Source organism: Anomaloglossus baeobatrachus (assembly GCF_048569485.1).
Source record: "Anomaloglossus baeobatrachus isolate aAnoBae1 chromosome 3 unlocalized genomic scaffold, aAnoBae1.hap1 SUPER_3_unloc_3, whole genome shotgun sequence".
NCBI lineage: Eukaryota > Metazoa > Chordata > Amphibia > Anura > Aromobatidae > Anomaloglossus > Anomaloglossus baeobatrachus.
This window is the reverse complement of record NW_027441782.1, coordinates 662760-675831: the sequence shown is the minus strand read 5'-3', so window position 1 is coordinate 675831 and position 13072 is coordinate 662760.

Here is a 13072-nt window from a genome sequence, read left to right as displayed (position 1 = left end):
AAGTGAGTCTAAAAAGATGAAATACAGCGGTCTGTCGATTACGGAGCTCAATTCCCTCAATATTCGTGGATGAATGCCATCTGGCCCTGGGGATTTGTCAATGTTTAATTTACTCAGACGTAGGCGTACTTCATCTTGTGTTAAATTAATTATATCGGGTGGTGGACTTTGATTTTTCACTTGTTGAATGATCCCTGGTACAGTCAGTTCCTTGGTGAATACAGATGAGAAATGCCTATTTAATATCTCAGTCTTTTGTTTGTCCTCTATAACTAACTTGTTATTATATTTTAAGGGGCCGATACTATCCTTTGTTTTCCTTTTGGCTTTAATGTATTTATAAAAGATTTTGGGATTTATTTTAATGTCATTGGCGATTTTTGTTTCAGTAGCTAATTTTGCTTGTTTGATTTCTTTTTTACATTTCCTATTGATATCTTTATACTCCGGCAATGCTATTTCTGTATTCTCAGCCTTTAAGATTTTAAATGCCCTTTGTTTTTGTTTTATTATACTTTGTACAGTCTTATTTATCCATAGTGGTTTCTTTTTATTCCTGGACATTTTATTACCAGAGGGTATACGTTTTTTACAGGACTCTAGTAGTATATCCTTAAACTTACCCCATTTATGTTCGGTATCCCCAGTTACCATGACTTTGTCCCAATCTACACATTTAAGCTCTTCCCTTAATTTGTTGAAATCAGCTTTCCTAAAATTCCAGGTTTTAGCATTTCCCCTTTGAAATGTTCTATTGAATATTATGTTGAAGCTTACCATATTATGATCGCTGGTGCCCAAGTGCTCCCGGACCTGTAGATCTGAAATTGTATCCGGTCTATTTGACAGGACCAGATCTAGCAAATTATCTCCCCTGGTCGGTTCACCTACCATCTGAGAGAGGAAATGGTCTTGAATGGTAGATAAGAATTTACAGCTTTTAGCAGAACCAGAAGATTCTATGTCCCACTGTATGTCTGGATAGTTGAAATCCCCCATAATAAGAACCCGATTATTATTATTAGCTGCCTTTTCAATTTGTTCCAGCATTTCACCCTCTATTTGTTCAGGTATGTTAGGAGGCCTATAGCAAACTCCAATTAGCATTTTTCCATTATTCCCCTCCCCATGTACATTTACCCATACTGACTCTACATTGTTGCTGTTCCCCTCAATGTCATCATACAACACAGGTTTTAGGTTAGATTTAATAAATATACACACCCCACAACCTTTTTGGCCTTTCCTGTCCTTCCTAAATGTACTATAACCCTGTATGTTTGTCACCCAGTCATGGCTTTCATCCAGCCAGGTTTCCGTAATGCCCACCACATCATAATCCATGGTTGACATAAGAGTCTCCAATTCATTCATTTTGTTTGCAAGACTTCTTGCATTTGCCAGTAGACATTTAATCCTATTAACACCTTTATTACTCCTAGCCTCCCTACATTCCTTGCATGTCCCATCCCCCCCTAATCCTTCATTGACCCCTTCCGTCTCCCTGTCTCTATCTGCTCTATCTATCCCCTTATTTGCTCCACTACCCTCCCTCCCCCCCGATCCTAGTTTAAAAGGTCCTCCATCCGTCTGACCATTTTCTCCCCCAGCACAGCTGCACCTTCCCTATTGAGGTGCAGCCCGTCCCTACCGTAGAGCCTGTAGCCGACTGAGAAGTCGGCCCAGTTCTCCATGAACCCGAACCCTTCCTTCCTGCACCAATTGCTAAGCCACATATTTATCTCCCTAAGCTCCCGCTGTCTTTCTAGTGACGCTCGTGGCACCGGTAGTATTTCTGAAAACACCACCTTGGAGGTCCTGGACTTCAGCTTCTCTCCTAGTTCCCTGTAATCATTTTTAAGGACCTTCCACCTGCCTCTAACTTTGTCATTAGTACCAATGTGCACCATGACCGCTGGGTTTTCCCCAGCCCCACCCAGCAATCTGTCTATCCGATCCACAATATGCCGAACCCGAGCACCCGGCAGACAACACACTGTTCGGCATTCACGGTCTCGGCGACAGATGACCCTGTCTGTCCGCCTAATTATAGAGTCCCCTACCACCAACATCTGTCTGGGCTTTGCTGCACTCCTATTTCCCTCCTTCCTACAGCAGTTGTTTTCCTGGTTGCTAGGAGCAACATCCTGCTGTAGTGACCCTAGTCCAGGCCCTTCATTCCTAATATCAGCCAAACAGGCATATTTACTAGGTTGTGCCAGGTCAGGACTAGGCTCCCTGACACTTTTCCCCCTACCTCTTCTTCTAACTGTTACCCAGCTAGCTACCTCTGGGTCCTGATCTTCCCCACCTCCACCCTCCTCCATATCACTGGCCCCAGCCAGAGAAAGCTCAGTGAGCTCTAAACTCCTCTCCAGGTTTGCAATGCCCCTTAGTGTTGCAAGCTGCTTATTTAGATCAGTTACCTTGGCTTCCAAATACGCAACATGCTTGCATCGAGTGCAGACATATTCACCCTCGAACGGCTGCTCAAGGCATGCATACATCTGACAAGATACACACCTGGTAGCATTGTCCATGGAGCACCTATTAAATGGGGATAAACGTTAAAGTAGTAAAACAAAGAGAAAAAAACCCCAAAACAATGGAAAACGTATAAGGATAAATTCAAACTATGTTCTTGTGTCAAACTATGTAATTGTGTTGAAACTATGCACTTATCTTAAATTCAGCACTTTACTTCAGCTCAGCACCTCGCAAGCTCAGCACCTTGCTTGCACTGGCTAGTTTATATAGATGTACAATGACTATCAGAAGCTGCTAGAAGCTTCTAGAAACAGGTGTGACTAATCCTACTAATTAAATCACAAGACTAACTTTTTTTTTTTTTTCCTTTTCCCAGAATCACAAACAGACACCCAATTCCCTAATGAAATTCAACAATTACAGTTATCACCACTATGTAATTGTGTTGAAACTATGCACTTATCTTAAATTCAGCACTTTACTTTAGCTCAGCACCTCGCAAGCTCAGCACCTCGCTTGCACTGGCTGGTTTATATAGATGTACAATGACTATCAGAAGCTGCTAGAAGCTTCTAGAAACAGGTGTGACTAATCCTACTAATTAAATCACAAGACTAACTTTTTTTTTTTTTTCCTTTTCCCAGAATCACAAACAGACACCCAATTCCCTAATGAAATTCAACAATTACAGTTATCACCACTATGTAATTGTGTTGAAACTATGCACTTATCTTAAAAATTTAGCACTTTACTTCAGCTCAGCACCTCGCAAGCTCAGCACCTTGCTTGCACTGGCTAGTTTATATAGATGTACAATGACTATCAGAAGCTGCTAGAAGCTTCTAGAAACAGGTGTGACTAATCCTACTAATTAAATCACAAGACTAACTTTTTTTTTTTTTCCTTTTCACAGAATCACAAACAGACACCCAATTCCCTAATGAAATTCAACAATTACAGTTATCACCACTATGTAATTGTGTTGAAACTATGCACTTATCTTAAATTCAGCACTTTACTTCAGTTCAGCACCTCCAGATTAATTGTCTCTGTATAGCAATGGTACTATTTGCTGCTTGGAGAACCTCAAAAATTTGATCATCAAGATAGTCGGTGCTTTCTACCAACGTATCATACATCTGCATCACCATAGGGTAAAGAAAAAGGGTGCTGAAAAATTTGTTGACATGGCTCATTTGAACCACATGGGGTCGGCCACTAGGCCTGTCTTTGTTGTCTGCCACTCGCTTTACCAGTAGGTGGAGAGGCATTTTTCCTGCCGGTATATCAGTGGTATTGATAATGAAGGTGGCAGGAGTCAAGCGGGCTAGGGTGCAGGTACCATTTACTCCTACTGGTAGCCATTTGTAGGCATTGTAACCACAAACCCAGTAAGTCTGCGGCGGGAGATCCCAGATGGCAGAATGTTGTAGTTTGAGTCTATGTACTATATCTGTAAAGGCTGATGATGTTTCTGAGCATACACCATCCGGGAAGTTGGCCTAGGGGACTACAATACCCTGAAGACTGTTCACCACAGGTTTCTCGGCCAGGCACATATGGGTCTGAATCATTGCACCATAAATTTCCGGGTTGGGAGTAACAAGTATCATTTGTGCCTTCTGGAAACAATTAATTGTATACCAACCCATGGTCATGCAGATGTCTCTCTAACAGCAAGGGTTTAAATGCATCAGCACTGTCAGAGGTTCGTCCAAAACTTATTTTGATTCCTTCTGTTGGAATATTGCCCATAATAGGTGTTTTTGTGTAATCACGGGGTACCCAGCTGCTTCCTTCAAAGGCTAAGAATTGCTGGGTTCCGGGAAGGCCGGTAGTGAAGTTGCCTTGCCACCAGGGGAAATCTACCCATCCTACTATTGGTATGGGTACACTAGCGTTCCACAGTTTTTGAAACTTTGTGTCATTGACTGATAGTCTATTGTAACAGTGTAAAAACATTAAAATTAATACATCTAGTTATCAAACACTTTATAATAGGACATATTATATATGTTCACAGTTCTGTTTATGTTGGAGGGTATAGCTTATTGATAAAGTTCTTATAAGGAATAAATATTAAGGTATCTGTATTGAATCTAGGTAAATGCTGACATAGTATGGTATATATATATCCATCTGGATTTTTCCAGCAAAAGGATTACACCATGTAACATGCGTCCAGCAGCAGTTCCCTATATGGCTTGGACAGTTGTCATATAAATGACAGGACACGGAGGGAGGGGGTCTCTCGCTCACTCTCACGCATGTCGCCAGCCTGCTGGATAGCTGGATCCATCCATCCATCCAGGCCTCAACGAAGCAAGACATATGCTGTCAGGCCTCCAGCATGAGCCCATTTAAGAACTCAAGAAAGATGAATGAAGATTTCTATTGATTAATATGGACTCGTTGAATCTCTTTTACGTAAGCTATTGAAGTATATTATTTTTCCTTTCTGTAACTTAATTCTGGCAACTATTTTTAAATAGATACAAAATACATTTATTTTTGAAACACTTCGTCTAATGGGACTGGTATAGCTAAGTAAGGCATAGAGGAGGCTGTCACAGGTGCGTGTGTACGTATCCAGCAGTCTGTGATCTCAAGTTTTTCAGCTAACACTTCATGATGGGTCTCAAATGAATTCTGCCGTGGTGTAGAAGGCCCCAAAAAGGGAGAACACCTAGAAATACTTATCAGCAGTATTAGGCCTTCTTGCAGTGGCTGGCATGGACCCATGTCGATCTCCCCTCAAGTTTCATGGAGGTTGGAGTGGTCAGCTGGACAGTCAAAGGCCCTTCGAATCGTGGCTCAAGGGTCTTTGTCATGTGCTTCTTTAGGTAGACCTGGTCACCAGGCTTTAGGGAGTGGGTTCCTGGAACGGCATCAGGATCAGGTAGAGAAAAGTAGACCCTTTGGTGGGTTTCAGCTAGTCTCTTCTGCAGAGAAACAACATTAGACGTTAGGCTATCACATTGCAGGTGTAACTCCTGCGGGAAGTAGCATCCTAATCTGGGTGCACTACCAAAGAGTATTTCAAAGGGTGAGAGCCTGTGTTTTCCTGCGGGGTGGTCCTTATAGAGTAAAGAGCTATGGGGAGACATTCTGTCCACGGCCTACCAGTCTCCTCTACTACCTTGGCTAGTTTGAGCTTTAAAGTTCCATTTAACCTTTCCACTTTCCCTGATGACTGTGGGTGGTAAGGCGTGTGTAAGGCTGACTGAATGTCTAACAGAAAACAGGTATTCTGGAAAACTTGTCCAGTGAAATGAGTACCTCGGTCTGACTTTATGACTTCAGGGAGTCCAAACCGGGGCACCAGCTCACGGGCCAATTTTTTTGCTGTAATTCGTGCCGTGGCTGAGCTGACAGGGTAGGCCTCTGGCCATCCTGAGAAGAAGTCTACACAGACAAGTACAAACTCGTAGATGCCATATTTTGGCAACTGGATATATTCTATTTGTACTCTTTGAAATGGGGCAAACGTCTTTGGCATGTGTCTTTGCGGGGTTTTAGTTAGCTGGCCTGGATTATGCTATTGACAGATGTGACAAGCTTTTATTCTCTGGGAGGCGTATTGTCTGAAGCCGGGGGCTACCCAATAAGGTTGCATCTGATTCATGATTGAGTTTGTGCTACCGTGTGTAGGGTAGTGGAGTACTTGGAAAATCGCAGGGAACCAACTGCGTGGCAGAACGGAAAGTCCGTTTAGGCGCCAAATCCCCTCCACCTTTTCTGCCCCTTTGGCCCGCCATCCAGCCTTTTCTTCCTCAGAGGCGTTTTCTTGTGTCTCAAAGAGGTTCTGCATTTCTTCCTCCGTCGTTGACACTGTTTCCGTCTCCTTCAAAGGGAGTAAGGCTGCTTGTTTTGCTGTTTGGTCGGCCAAGCGATTTCCCCTTGCCTCGGGTGTTTGAGCCTTGGTGTGGGCAGCAACCTTTATGATTGCTAGCTGTTTTGGTATCAAGGCTACTTCCATTAGTTTCTTCACTGAGGCTCCATGCCTGATGGGATTTCCTGTTGCTGTGAGGAATCCTCTAGTCTGCCAGATAGTGCCAAAATCGTACACAATGCCGTGTGCATAGGCTGAGTCCGTGTAGATATTTGCTGTTCGTTCTTCCAGAAACTCAATTGCCCAAATGAGGGCGAGAAGTTCTGCTTCTTAAGCAGATATGCGTGGAGGTAGCGGTTGTTTGACTAAGACTGCATTTAGAGTTACTGCAAATCCGGTGTGGAATTTGCCTGCTTCATCAGCGTATCTGCTACCATCCACAAAAAGTTCAAAGTCTGGATTTGTAAGCGGTGTTGCCTGAATATTGCGCAGGGGCTTTGCCTCATGTTCGATGAGGTCCTGACAATCATGGTCAAATGGTGCGCTGGTACGTTTGTCACTCTCTTCTGTCCCCACTTCTAAACTTGTGAAGATCAGCAGATCAGCAAGGTTTACACTGGTCACTCGAGCAAATGAGATGTTTGGGGGTAGCAACAGCGTACACTGAAGTCAGACTTCTGAGAGATGTTTCAGCTGCACTTGATTGAGAACAGCATAGATGTCATGGCTGGTAAGGATGGTAGTCGGGAAATCGAGTGAGATTTCAGATGCTTTCTGCAGTATGTTTGAAACTGCTGTAACAGCACGGACACAGGTTGGTGCTGGTCTGGTGATGTTGTCGAGTTGAGAGGAGTAGTACCCGATTATGTGTTGTTTGTCCGTCTTCTGGGTAAGTACTCCTACAGCAAATCCTTGAAGCTCTGCTACGAACAGATTAAAGGTGAGATCATAGTTTAGTAGTGCCAGAGCAGGTGCATCAATCACTAGTTCCTTGAGCTTTTGAAAGTTTTGTCGAGCTTTTTCTGTAAGGAAGAAAGGAACATTCTTCGTGCAATCATACAGCGGTTGCATGAGTAGCGATGCATTAGGAATCCATTGTCTGCAGAATGATATTAGACCTAAAAATCCTCTGAGTTGCTTGAGATTCCTAGGAATGCTTGCTTGTCTGATCACTTCTTGTCGGTCCGGGCTGAGATGTTTTTGTCCCGCAGAAAGGCAATGACCCAGGAAAGTGACCCTAGTTGTGCAGAATTTTAATTTGTCGCTGCTTGCCTTGCATCCAACTTCTGCCAGAAAGGTAAGAAGACTTATTGAAGCCGTTTTACATTTTTCTTCGCTGGGGCAGCACAGTAGTAAATCATCCACGTACTGAAGAAGGAAACAGTGTTCAGGGGGCTGCCAGCCTTGAAGGACACTACTCATAACCTGAGTATATAGCGTAGGGGAATGCTGCATCCCTTGGGGCAGGCATGTCCATGTATATTAATTTTGTTTGTGCGTGAATGCAAAGAAATCTTGGCATGCTGGGTCCAGTGGTACTGATAAAAAGGCATTAGCAAGGTCTATGACTGTGTAATGGGTGGATGTAGCCGGCACCTGTGTGAGCAGTGTATGTGGATTTGGTACAACAGGGGTGAGGGGCTCCAGTATTGAGTTCACTGCCCTCAGATCGTGTACCATCCGGTATGTGACTGGGTCACCTTTTTTTACTTGTCTCTTCTTAACAGGAAACAGCGGAGTGTTGTACGGAGACAGTAATTCTGAGGGCTCCCGGCTTCAGCAGTTCTTTTATTTGGTAATCCAGGGCAGCTTCCTGTTGAGCATTGAGAGGATATTGTCTCAGCTGTGGTAGTGTAATTCCAGGCTTGACTGAAACTTTTACGGGGGGCACGGGTAGTGTGCCGAGGTCAGTTTTTGATGTGGACCAGAGTTTTGCAGGAACTTGTAGAAGTATTGGATCCGTGTTTACTTCACGTGTAACATCAGATTCTGGTTGATCTTCGATCATCTGGAGGGTGCACAGGACTTCGTCTGGGATATCTTCTGGAATTTGCAGGATAGCAGATCCATCTTCATTGTAGACAATTTGAGCTTGTAGTCTTGATAGTACATCTGCTCCCACTAGGGCATCTCCACCCAGGGGAGACACTAAGAATTTAGACACGAACATGTGTGGTCCCAGTTTCACCTTCAGTGGATGTGTTATTGGGATTATCTGGGCTTGTCCATCAAATCCGGATACTACAGTAGCTTCAGATGAGATGGATCCTTGAGGCACTAGGTTCCTGGGGTTCAGGAGCGTGAGGCTCCTGAGTCCACCAAAGCTCTTATTTCCTTGTTGCCAATGTGAAGGGGGACGTGTATAAATGGACCTCTGGCATCCCTATCCCGTGCTGCCGCAAGTCAGGCAGTCTTCTCCTCCTGACTCTCGGGTTGGTTTTGAGTGTCCCTCTTCTTCTTTCTACAGTCTCTGATCACATGTCCTCTGATCCCACAATAGTAGCAGGTTGGTGCCTTCTTTCTTGTACCTTCTGGCTGACCGTCCACTGCTGCTATGACAACTTTCTTGTTGCTCCTTTTATCCTTTGCGTCGGTTCCTAAGCCACTTGCTTTGTTGACTAGAAGATCTATGTCTTCCATGTTTCTCCATTCTGGGCAGCACGCTTTCAATCTTTCTGCCAGAGGTGCATGTAGTCCACCCATGAAGGATCTTACCATCAGGCGACGTATTGCGGCAGCTTGTATGTCCAGCCCTTCATCTGCGAATGACTGCATCAATCTGTAGTAAAATGAGCTGACATTCTCCACAGGACCTTGATGCACTGGTCCCATTGTGCCCTTAGTTCTTTGCTCCTGGGCGCAGAAAAGATTGAGTCTTATCATGAAGTCTTGGCCAGATTCCACAGTACGGGTATCGTCCGGAACATGCCCTGTCAGATGGGCAGTGAGTTTGGCATACAGTTCGGGAGACATTTTAACTCTACACAAACCCTCCATGTCCAACCAAGTGCTTCTGTAAAAGACCTATATTTGGTTCAGGTAGCGTGAAAAACTGACTTGGTTTCTAGTCGGGTCTGGAGCATGTTGCAGGAAAGCCATCTGCTCGGCTGGAGTCCAGGGTACGTAATCTTCATACATACGAGGAACTGCATCTCTGGGAGCATTTGGGTTTTGTGGATCAACAGGTGGTCTTATTAGGACTCTTCTTTCCACTACGGGATAAAGAGGCACTGGTGCTGTGGCTTGTAACTTGTGCTGTGGGGCTCCACAGGCTAAGCATGTTTCACTCCAGTCCGGATTTTGTTGTCCACAGTTTGTGCAGGTCCATTCCGAGGATCCTGCTATTTTTGGAGCTGTTGCAGGAGTAGCTGACAGGTACGGAAGAAGCTGCTGATCCTTGTTAGCCTTCTTCCCAGTTTCTTCCCATGTGTCTGATTCTTCATGGTATATCCAACCTTGATCGTGGGCTGTTCTTGCCAGGTCAGAAAGAGTTCTGACCAGCTTAGTCCATGATTTATCTGCTATCATTCCTGCTCTAGTAGCGGTTATTGTGTCCCATTTGTTGGGGTCTAATTGATCCTTCCCTTTCAATCCAAATGCCTTGAAAACTTCCTTGGACTGACTGGCTGTTCTTTTGCCATGATAACACATAATGAGATGTTGCAGGGTACATCCAGCTCTTCTGTCCTTTGATATTCCTTGCCCCATTCTTCGTCTATCTTCTTCAGCTTTTAGACTCTTGGACTAGACCTACCTATCCTGGAAGTACCCAGAGACTAAAGGCTGCTTTACACCAGGCAATCTATCGTGCGATAGATCGTCGGGGTCACGGTTTTTGTGACGCACATCCGGCATCGCTGGCGATGCCGGCCTGTGTGACACCTCCTAGCGACGCAGTATCGCTCACAAATCGTGAGTCGAAGCTCGTTAGGTTCCATAATATCGTTTACTTTAGTTGACCATCGTTTCCGTGGTAGCACACGTCGCTCCGTGTGACACCACGGGAACGATGAGCAGCTCACCTGCCTCCCGCGGCCGCCACCGTCTCTATGTGGAAGGAAGGAGGTGGGCGGGATGTTTACGTCCCGCTCATCTCCGCCCCTCCGCTTCTATTGGCCGGCGCCCGTGTGACGTCGCTGTGACGCCGAACGTCCCTCCCACTCCAGGAAGTGGACGTTCGCCGCCCACAGCGAGGTCGCACGAGAGGTAAGTATGTGTGACGGGGTTTACTAACTTTGTGCGACACGGGCAGCGATTTGCCCGTGACACAAAAAGGACGGGGGCGGGTACGATCGATTGTGAAATCGCACAATCGGTCGTACCGTGTAAAGTAGGCTTAACTCCTTATCTGTATTCCTACCTAAGGTGAGGTCTGGAACCACCTATCCTGGAAGTACCCAGAGACTGACTCTTGATCTGTATTCCTACTGAAAGGTGGTGTCCTAACTTTGTTAAGAGGGGGCTGAGTATGTTGAATGGCGCTGGGTTACTCTTCTTGTACCAGAGGTACACTCTATATCCGATGGCAATGGCAAACAGGGCTATTCCCACTAACACTAGGGCAGTGAATAACACATTCATTGGACAGAGCAGGTACACTATTCCCTTTCAACACTCACTAATGTGTGGGATCTATGGCAGCCAACAAGGACAGCAGAACAGAAACAAAATGCAGGAGAGCAGACACACGGAGATACACACAGAAAACATCTGCTGGCAAAAGCTCTCAGAGTTCAGTAGAAACCCGCCAATAACCCAGTTTCTTACTCACAGTGTCCCTCTTGCACGATGAGGAGAGGGGAGATCAGATGTGGTGAGCAAAAAGAGAAGAATAAGGTTCAACTCTTACCTGGCCAGGTGTTTCTGGTCCCCACGTCTGGTCCACTCCTCCTCTGGATGGCAAGACAGTCCACTGCGTCCTGGGATTAGACACACGGGTCCCTGTTCGGGCGCCAGATAATGTCAGGTTGACACGGCGGCACACACAAATATAAGCACACACCGCACAACACACACACACACACACACACACACTGCACAAAGCATACCTCTCCCCAAAACACACACATGCACCCCACACACACACACACACCCACACAAACTGCGCAATACACACAGCACCACACACATACAATGCTGCAGACACACAGCGCTCCACAAACAACGCAACACACCCAACGCAACACACAAACAACACCGCTCTCACAGCCCCCCACACCCAGACAACTACACACAACATATATATATATATTATGTATGTATGTGTATATATATATATATATATATATATATATATATATATATATATATATATATATATATATATATATATATATATATATATATATATATATATATATATATATATATATATATATAAATAACAAAAATCATACATTAACTACACAATAAATTCTAGAATACCCGATGCGTTAGACTCGGGCCACCATCTAGTTCATTAATAAAAACCTGAGTTTATAGAGGTAGTTTCATCAGAGGCTCAGGGACGGTAAAAGGTTATTCGTCATCCGTGAGCTTTGTACAGAACTAACAATCCGACCATGTTTTAATCTGTCCGAATGGTTCCTCGCATATCATACATTTTAACTGGTTCTCCCTTGGAACCTGGGGTTCAAGGTTCCAAACTCCAAACCAACATGTAAGTCCTCAATACCTCTCAAGGAGGGAAATTCAGAACTTTTTATATATATATATATATATATATATATATATATATATATATATATATATATATATATATATATATATATATTATATAAATTATAGCTTTTGTTATATATATAAATGATAGCTTTTTATATATATGTGAGGAAAGAGTTAACCTTTTTCACTGACTTAGAAAATAATAGAAATTCTTTCTCCCTGGCAAGACCAAACCAGACTTATTTGCGTAATAAACTGTGAGACCAACCTCAAGGACGCAGAATGTTTTGACTTAGGCGGGCTTTGCACACTACGACATCGCAGGCCGATGCTGCGATGCCGAGTGCGATAGTCCCAGCCCCCGTCGCAGCAGTGATATGTGGTGATAGCTGGCGTAGCGAAAGTTATCGCTACGCCATCTTCACACACACACTCACCTGCCGTGTGACGTCCCTGTGGCCGGCGACCCGCCTCCTTGTTAAGGGGGCGGGTCGTGCGGCGTCACTGCAACGTCACACGGCAGGCGGCCAATCGGAGCGGAGGGGCGGAGATGAGCAGGATGTAAACATCCTGCCCACCTCCTTCCTTCCGCATATCCTACGGAAGCCGCAGTGACGCCGGTAGGAGATGTTCCTCGCTCCTGCGGCTTCACACACAGCGATGTGTGCTGCCGCAGGAGCGAGGAACAACATCGGACCATCGCGTCGGCGTAATTATGAATTACGCCGACGCTGTACCGATGATATGATTACGACGCTTTTGCGCTCGTTAATCGTATCATCCAGGCTTTACACACTGCGGTATCGCATGCGATGCCGGATGTGCGTCACTTTCAATTTGACCCCACCGACATCGCACCTGCGATGTCGCAGTGTGCAAAGCCCGCCTTAGAGACGACTGAAAAACATCTTGTTATGGGAGTATAAGTCATTATATTAATTTCTCTTGCTGGGAATATGCAATCCACGCCTTAATGAATGTAGATTAATGAATATGTATGGCGCATAGTTACGCCCTAATCAACTTTGTATAACTTTGTAATGTAAACAATACCAATACACTTTCTGTTCGGAGCCGCACATCTTCAGT